The sequence below is a fragment of the Loxodonta africana genome, chromosome 19 (assembly GCF_030014295.1).
Source record: "Loxodonta africana isolate mLoxAfr1 chromosome 19, mLoxAfr1.hap2, whole genome shotgun sequence".
Taxonomy (NCBI): Eukaryota; Metazoa; Chordata; class Mammalia; order Proboscidea; family Elephantidae; genus Loxodonta; species Loxodonta africana.
In genome coordinates this window covers 15,475,544-15,484,924 of record NC_087360.1, presented here as the reverse complement: position 1 = coordinate 15,484,924, position 9,381 = coordinate 15,475,544, and positions in this window count along the sequence as shown.

Sequence of the window (9,381 nt, the reverse complement as noted above, 5' to 3'; positions counted from 1 at the left end):
AACAACTCCAGAGTGAAAGCGAAAAAAGAAACTCCCAGTTAGGTTAAAATACGAAACTGGAAGAACTAATTAATAAACATAGAGGACAGGGTCCCTATGATATGAAGATACTGAGGTGAACCGACATTAAATCTTCAGTGCTTTTTTCCTGAGGTGAGGGGATTCTGAGCCATTTTTTTTTTCTTTTTTGCTGCTGTATTTTCCAGCAAATATGGATGTCTTACATGCATAATTTTTTTCTTCTTTTTTGCTGCTGTGGTTGTTTTTTAAACTTGTTGAGGAAAGGCAAAACTGGGAGGATATGAGGCTGGGGTCAGCAGTGTTCGAATTCAGAAGCTGCTGCACTCTGCATCTTATATCACTGCTGTCTGTTGTAGGAACAAAATAGGGGGACAGTGGCCAAGTATATATGGTAGTTACAGCTTTGCCCTGGCCCCTGCCTAGAGACCAAATAGAAGGATGTCAGATGTGGCTTGTGGTATGATAGTGCCCCACCACCTGTTTCCTCCCAAGGCCAGCTTTCACCCTGGTTGCTCAGATCATATGTTCGGCACCTTTTTCACTTATTCTTGGGCAGGCTGCTTCTCTCCTTGTCCAATATCTACTCCAAGATGGTTGTGAGGATTAAATGAAATAATGTACTTAGATCATCCAGTGAAGTTGTGCCTTAGTCTCCACCCTCCCTTCTAACATACTCTCCACCCATCCTGTTGTTGTTTCAAATTTTTCCTCCCAAATGAAACCATAACCTGGGCTTTATTCAACCACCATCATAAAAGCCATCGTGCTAAGGGGCCTTTGCATTAAAAACAGAATGCTGTCACCTCCTTGCATTGGGAGATTCCAACAAGACTGGGAACAATTTCTCATAAAACTGTGTGCTCTTAGGAATAGATATATGCACACCCACATTCATTGCAGCGCTGCTTACAATAGCAAAAAGATGGAAACAACCTAGGTGCCCATCAATGGATGAATGGATAAACAAATTATGGTATATTCACACAATGGAATACTATGCAACGATAAAGAACAACAATGAATCTGCGAGACATCTCATAACATGGGTGAATCTGGAAACCATTATGCTGAGCAAAATTAGCTGCAAAAGGACAAATATTTTATGACACCACTATTATAAGAACTCAAAAAAAGGTTTAAACACAGAAGAAAACAATCTTTGATGGTTGCAAAGGTGGGGAAAGAGGAAGAGAGGAATTCACTAACCAGATAGTAGACAAGAATTATCTTAGGTGAAGGGAAGGACAACGCACAATACATGGGAAGTCAGCACAACTGGAGTAAACCAAAAGCTAAGAAGTATCCTGAACGCAACCAAATACTCCAAGGGACAGAGTATCAGGGGCAGGGGTCTGGGGACCATGGTTTCAGGGAACATCTAAGTCAATTGGCATAACAAACTTTATTAAGAAAATGTTCTGCATCCCACTTTGGTGAGTGCCATCTGGGGTCTTAAAAGCTAGCGAGTGGCCATCTGAGATGCATCAGTTTGTCCAACCCACCTGGAGCAAAGGAGAACGAAGAACACCAAAGACACAAGGATGATATGAGCCCAAGAGACAAAAGGGCCGCATAAACTAGAGACTCCGTCAGCATGAGACCAGAAGAACTAGACGGTGCCCAGCTACCACCAATGACCGCCCTGACAGGGAACACAACAGAGAGTCCCAGACGGAGCAGGAGGAAAGTGGGGTGCAGAACTCAAATTCTAGTAAAAAGACCAGACTGAACAGTCTGACTGAGACTGGAGGAACCCCAGAAGACATGGCCCCTGTACTCTCTGATAACCCAGAACTGAAACCATTCCCGAAGCCAACTCCTCAGACAAAGATTAGACTGCACTATAAGACATAAAATGATGCTTGTGAATACTGTGTTTCTTAGTTCAATCAGATACATGAGACCAAATTGGCAGCTCCTGTCTGGAGACAAGACAAGAAGGCAGAAAGGATAGGAGCGGGTTGAACAGACACGGGAAATCCAGGGTGGAAAAGAGGAGTGTGTCGTCACATTATAGGGATAGCAACTAGGGTCACATAACAATGTGTGTATAAGTTTTTGTATGAGAAATTAACTTGAGCTGTAAAATTTCACTTAAAACACAATAAAAAAAACCAAAAAACCGTGTGCTCTTGTTGTTCAGTTTGGTTGGAATTATGTATGACATTGTCTATTGCCTCAGTTATCTAGTGCCGCTGTAACAGAAATCTCACAAGTGGGTGCCTTTAACCAACAGAGATTTCCTTTCTCACATTTTAGGAGACTAGAAGTCTGAATTCAGGGTGCCGGCTTCAGAGAAAGGCTTTCTTTCTCTGTCAGCTCTGGAGGAAAGTCCTTGTCTCTTCAGCTTGTTTCCCGGTTCCTGGGAGATCTCCATGTGTGTTGGCATCTACCTCATCCCAGATTTCTCTTTATCTCTGCTCCCTTGTTTAACCTCTCTTATATCTTAAAAGGAAACCCTGGGGGCGTAGTGGTTAAGTGCTAGGGCTGCTAACCAAAGGGTCAGCAGTTTGAATCCATCAGGCACTCCTTGGAAACTCTGTGGGGCAGTTCTACTCTGTCCTATAGGGTCGCTATGAGTCGTAAGCAACTCGATGGCACTGGGTTTTTTTTTTGTATATCTTAAAAAAGATTGACTCAAGAAACACCCTACACTAGACCTGCCTCTTTCACATAACAAAGACAACCCATTCCCAAATAGGATTAGAACCACAGGCATAGAGGTTAGGATTTACAACATGTATTTTGGCAGGACATATCTATTACGTGTCTCCCCAGTGGATTATAAACTCATTCAGAGCAGGGGCTTTGATGTACTCACCGCTGTACTCCTGATACCTAGAATAGTGCCTGGCTGAAAGGAAACTACCAGTTCCCAGAGTCAATTCTGACTAATGGGGACCCCATTTGTGTCAGAGTAGAGCCCCCTAAGGCTTTCAGTGGTTGATTTTTCAGAAATAGCTCACCAAGTTTTTCTTTCAAGGTGCCTTTGGGTGGACTTGAACCTCCAACCTTTTGGTTAACAGCCAAGCAGTTTAACCATTTCCATCACCCAGACACGTGGGCATAAAAACCTATTGCCATTGAGTTGATTCCAACTCATGGTGACCCTGTAGGACAGAGTAGAACTGCCCCATAGAGTTTCCAAGGAGCACCTGGTGGATTTGAACTGCTGACCTTTTAGTTAGCCGCCATAGCTCTTAATCACTCTGTTACCAGGGTTTCCTTAAACAAAGCACTCAGTAAATAATTGTTCAGGGAAGGAATGAATGATAACAGCTAATTCACTAAGCAGTTACTATGGCCCAGACACTGTCTTAAGTGCTTTGCATTTATTATACGCACTCAATCCCTGCCACATGTCCAAGCTACTATCATTGACACCAGTGATAGTAGAGCTGAATCTTGCCTAGATTGTCTGACTCCACAGACCGAGTTCTTAGCTACTAATGGTTATCAAAATGTGGTCCCTGGACAAGGGGCATCAGCCTCCCCTGGGAACTTGTTAAAAATGCAAATTACCACTCCCCTCCCCTAAATGCACTGAATCAGAAACTCTGGGGGTGGGGCCCAGGCATTTGTGTTGTAACAAGCTCCCCAAGGGATTCTGGTGCACTCAAGTTTGAGATTCACTTCTCTACACTATATTGCAAGGAGCCCTGGTGGTGCAGTGGTTAAGCGCTGGGCTGCTTACCGAAAAGTTGGCAGTTTGAACCTACCAGCCTCTCCGTGGGAGAAAGATGTGGCAGTCTACTTCCGGAAAAATTACAGCCTTGGAAACTATGGGGCAGCTTGTCCTACAGATTCACTTTGAGTTGGAATCAACTGAAGGGTAATGGGTTTGGTTTGTTGTTTTTTTGTGTGTGTGTTTTTTAAATAAATGTCATTTGCGTGTGTGGTTTTGTTTCTGTTTTTGCTATTAAGTGAGCGAACGTGCAGTCCTTCAAGCAAGTTACTTAACATCTCTTTGGATCTCAGTATTCCCATCTGTAAAATGGACCCGGGGTGGGATTGGAGTTGAATTAAATCAGTAATTCACAGCCCTGGCTGGACATTAAAATCACCTGGGGAATTAAGAAAATTCCCATGCCAGAACTCTGCCAATTAAATCTACGCCCAAGGGGTGGGACAGGGCCTTAGCAGTTGCAAGGGCTACCTAGGTGATTCTAATATTCAGCCAAAGTTCAACCAGGACACAAGATAAACCACCAATCACGGCAATTCAAGTTTCCTTGCCACTGATTCGCTACAGGGGTGAGCGTGTAACCCAGTTCTACCCAAATGAGGTGTGAGAGGATGTCAGCTGGGGGATTCTGGGAAACTTTTCCTCAGATTAAGAAAAACTACGGATTCTCCCACTAGGTAATCTTTACGTTTCTTCGGAGCACGAAAGTTCTGTCACTTTAAGGAGAAAGGGAGAGATAAAACCTTAGTTACAAACTCACAAGTCTTTAAGCGCCTGGAAGTTGATATATAAAGGAAGAGGGTTGGGTGGAAACTATGCCCTGCCTCAAGGGGGCAGAATTTGTAGCTGGACGATTTAAGGAGGAAAGGAATTTAGCAACCAGGTATGGGAGAAAAAAAAAAAAAAAAGGTATGGAAGAGCTCACATAATTACTAGGAAGGCGGGAGAACTTGGCTTGGAAAATGGACAGGCACAGTGACAGGCCATGCAAGTGGAAACACGGTCAAATGTTACCCCACAGAACCAGTCCACTCAGGAAACTCCTGTTGCTGCCGACCTCTGGACGCTACTGATCCTCCTGTGCCAGCTGCCCCTAGAAATTTTAAGTTGTTTTCACTAGTTCCACTGTCAGAAAGAATTCTCCAACTCTCTTGTCCTGAACTCTTCATGAAACTCTTGTTGGTTGCTGTCCCTTGCCACCGACTCACGGCAACCGTATGCATAACAGAAGGAAATGTTGCGGGTCCTGCGCCATCTCCATGATCTTTTTTATGTTTGAGCCCATTGTTGAAGCTATTGTGTCCACCCATCCCACTGAGGGTTTCTCTAGTTTCTGCTGACCCTCTACCAAAATTGATGTCCTCCTAAAAGTAGTGCCCCATTGAAAAGCATGAGGGGACATGCTTTATGTGGTCAAACATAGACTGAATGCGAGTGGATAGTGGGCAGTGACGTTCGCCTCCCACCAAACTTGTGAATTGGGGACATCCCTGAATATAGGAGAGGAGTTCAGATGGCTTGAGCAGAAAGTGTCACCAATATCCACTACACCAATATTGAGCTATGAGGGATAGTTGCCAAAAGTTGCCACCATACCAGAACAAACAAACCAGTTGCTTAGAGTCCATTTGGACACATGGTGACCCCATGTCTTTCAGAATAAAACTCCCTTCATAGGGTTTTCATGGTTGTGAACTTTTGGAAGCTGATCACCAGACCTTCTGAGGGGCCTCTGGGTTGGTTTGAACCATTGGTAGCTAAGTGCTTAATGGTTTGCAGCACACAGGCAGCTAATGTTGCCTTATCTTCTGATTTCTCAAGAGAAACCAGAAATTTGGATTTTTATGTGAAATTCTTGATTTCAAATGTTGGCAACTAATTAAAAACAAACCAAAACCCTGTTGACTAAGCAAAAACAATGTGATTTCATTTCAAGGACAGATGATCAGACAAAAGAGGTAGTCATTCCTTCTTGGCTTTACCTTCTGCCTGGATTTTAGCCCTTCTGGGGAATCGAAGGGCAAGTTAACCCGGTATCTTCATGTGAATTGTGACATTTGACGAGCACAGGCACAAAGAATTTTTATATAATCAGAACCAGATTTGGAAATGCTTTGATAAAACATGGAGTCCTGGAGATGGCAGGATCAGAGATTACAAACAAATTTACCAACAAAAGGCATTTGCTCTTAAAATGGATTAGAGAAAGGGAGCCCTGGATTTTATTGCTCTCAGCTTTGGAACATACTTGGCTTTGGACACTGCACTTACTGCCTTAGTTTATTTTTAAGACTTGTTCTTATGAGGGAATGGTTGCAAGGCTATCTTTGGAAGATGCTGGCAGAAGAAAATCAAAGTGGGTCTTTCTCCTGCACATGTTTATATGAGTGAAGTCAAGTTGAAATGAGTAGCCAGGACTTGAAGAAGCCCTGGTGGCACAGCGGTAAAGAGTTTGGGTGCTAACCAAAAGGTTGACAGTTGAGATCCACCAGCTGTTCACCGGAAACCCTATGGGGCATTTCTACTCTGTCCTACAGGGTTGCTGTGAGTTGGAATCGACTTGATGGCACTGAGTTTTTTGGGTTTTAAGGACTTGAAGGAGGGAAAAGTCTCAAAGGGCAATTTGAAGAGCATATATAAGGGGAAAGGTCCAAGTTCTTGGAAATTGGGACTTTAAAACTTCAGGTCTTTTGGTGAACTTGTCCTCCCAACTACTTTCCCTTGTCAGAAGCCCAGGAATCCCCAATATTAGAGCTTAGGGACTTCATTCATCATAACCTAAACACTTACTGATTGAATAACTTGATAGTTGCTGTCAAATCAACTCCAACTCATGGCGAATTTACATTACAACTGAACATGTTGCCTGAACATGAAATGTTGCCTGGTCTTACAACATTCTCACAATCGCTGACACGTCCATCATGGTGACTGTTGTGCCAGTCCATCTCACTCAGGGTCTCCCTCATCCTCATTGGCCCTCTGCTTTGCCAAATGGGATGCAAGCGAGTGGGACAGTGTTCTGTTGTGATCCATAAGGTTTTTATCGACGAATTTTTGGAAGTAGATTGCCAGGCCTTTCTTCCTAGAGTTTCTTAGTCTGGAAGCGCCATTGAAACTTGTCCACCATGAGTGACCCTGCTGGTATTTGAAATACCGGTGTCATAGCGTCTAGCATCATAGCAACACTAAAGCCATCATAGTATGACAAACTTGACAGATGGGTGGTGGATTGAATAACTAGTAAATTATTAGTTCCTAAATCTGATTCTCTGTAAGTTTGAGATCAAAGGGTAACTCGTGAATTTGCTCCATGACACTTGGGCTGAAGAAGGTTTACATTTTTTTTTTTTTAATTTTTATTGTGCTTTAAGTGAAAGCTTAAAAATCAAGTTGGACTCTCATACAAACGTAAACACCTTGTTATATACTCCTAATTGCTCTCCCCCTAGTGAGGCAGCACACTCCTTCCCTCCACTGTCTCTTTTCGTGTCCATTTGGCCAGCTTCTGATCCCCTCTACCCTCTCATCTCCCCTTCAGACAGGAGGTGCCAACACAGTCTCATGTGTCTACTTGATCCAAGAAGCTCATTCTTCACCAGTATCATTGTCTATCCCATAGTCCAGTCCAACCCTGTCTGAAGAGTTAGCTTTAGGAATGGTTCCTGTCTTGGGCTAACAGAAGGTCTGGGGACCATGACCTCCAGGGTCCTTCTAGTCTCAGTCAGACCATTAAGTCAGGTCTTTTTGTGAGAATTTGGGGTCTGCTTCCTACTGCTCTCCTGCTCCCTCAGGGGTTCTCTGTCATGTTCCCTGTCAGAGCAGTCATCAGTTGTAGTCAGGCACCATCTAGTTCTTCTGGTCTCAGGCTAATGTAGTCCCTGCTTTATGTGGCCCTTTCTGCCTCTTGGGCTCATGATTACCTTGTGTCCTTGGTGTTCTTCGTTCCCCTTTGATCTAGGTGGGTGGAGACCAACTGATGCATCTTTAGGTGGCCACTTGCTTGCATTTAAGACCCCAGACGCCACTCTCCAAAGTGGGATGCAGAATGTTTTCTTAATAGATTTTATTATGCCAGTTGACTTAGATGTCCCCTGAAACCATAGTCCCCTCCCCAAACCCCCACCCCTGCTATGCTGGCCTTCAAAGCATTCAGTTTATTCAGGAAACTTCTTTGCTTTTCATTTAGTCCAGTTATGCGGACCTCTCCTGTACTGTGTGTTGTCTTTCCCTTCACCTAAAATAGTTCGTATCTACTATCTAGTGAAAAACCATCTCCTTCCCTCCCTCCCCCCCTCATAACCTTCAAAGAATATTCTCTTCTCTGTTTAAACTATTTCTCGAGTTATCACAATAGTGGTCTTATACAATATTTGTCCCTTTGCAGCTGACTAATTTCACACAGCCTAATGCCTTCTAGATTCCTCTATGTTGTGAAATGTTTCATGGATTCGTCATTGTTCTTTAGCAATGTGTAATATTCCATTGTGTGAATAGACCATAATTTATCCGTTCATCCCTTGATGGGCACCTTGGCTACATCCATCTTTTTACTATTGTAAACAGTGCCACAGTGAACATGAGTGTGCATATACCTGTTCGTGTAAAGGCTCTTATTTCTCTAGGATATACTCCAAGGGTTGGGATTGCTGGATTATATGGTAGTTCTATTTCTAGCCTTTTAGGGAAGCGCCAAATCGATTTCCATAGTGGTTGTACCATTTTACATTCCCACTAGCAGTGTAGAAGTGTTCCAGTCTCTCCACAACCTCCCCAATGTTTAATATTTTGTGTTTTTCGGATTAATGCCATCCTTGTTGGAGTGAGATGGAATCTCATTGTAGTTTTGATTTGCATTTCTCTAATGGCTAATGATCGTGAACACTTCCTCATGTATCTGTTAGCCACCTGAATGTCTTCTTTAGTGAAGCGTCTGTTTATATCCTGGGCCCATTTTTTAATAGTGTTATTTGTCTTTTTGTAATTGAGTTTTTGCAGTATCATGCAGATTTTAGAGATCAGATGCTGATCGGAAATGTCATAGCTAAAAACTTTTTCCCAGTCTGTAGGTAATCTTTTCAGTCTTTTGGTGAAGTGTTTGGATGAGCATAGGTGTCTGATTTTTAGGAGCTCCCAGTTATCTGGTTTCTCTTCTGCATTGTTAGTAGTGTTTTGTCTGCTGTTTATGCCATGTATTCGGGCTCCTACCATTGTTCCTATTTTTTCTTCCATGATCTTTATCGTTTTAGATTTTATATTTAGGTCTTTGATCCATTTGGAGTTAGTTTTTGTGCATGGTGTGAGGTATGAGCCTTGTTTCATTTTTTTGCAGATGGATATCCAGTTATGCCAGTGCCATTTGTTAAAAAGACTGTCTTTTCCACATTTAACTGACTTTGGGCCTTTGTCAAGTATCAGCTGCTCATATGTGGATGGATTTATGTCTGGGTTCTTAATTCTGTTCCATTGACCTATGTATCTGTTGTACCAGTACCAGACTGTTTTGACTACTGTGGTGGTATAATAGGTTTTAAAATCAGGTAGAGTGAGGCCTCCCACTTTGTTCTTCTTTTTCAGTAATGCTTTACTTATCCGGGGCCTCTTTCCCTTCCATATAAAATTGGTGATTTGTTTCTCCATCTCATCAAAAATTTCATTGGAATTTGTATCAGAAT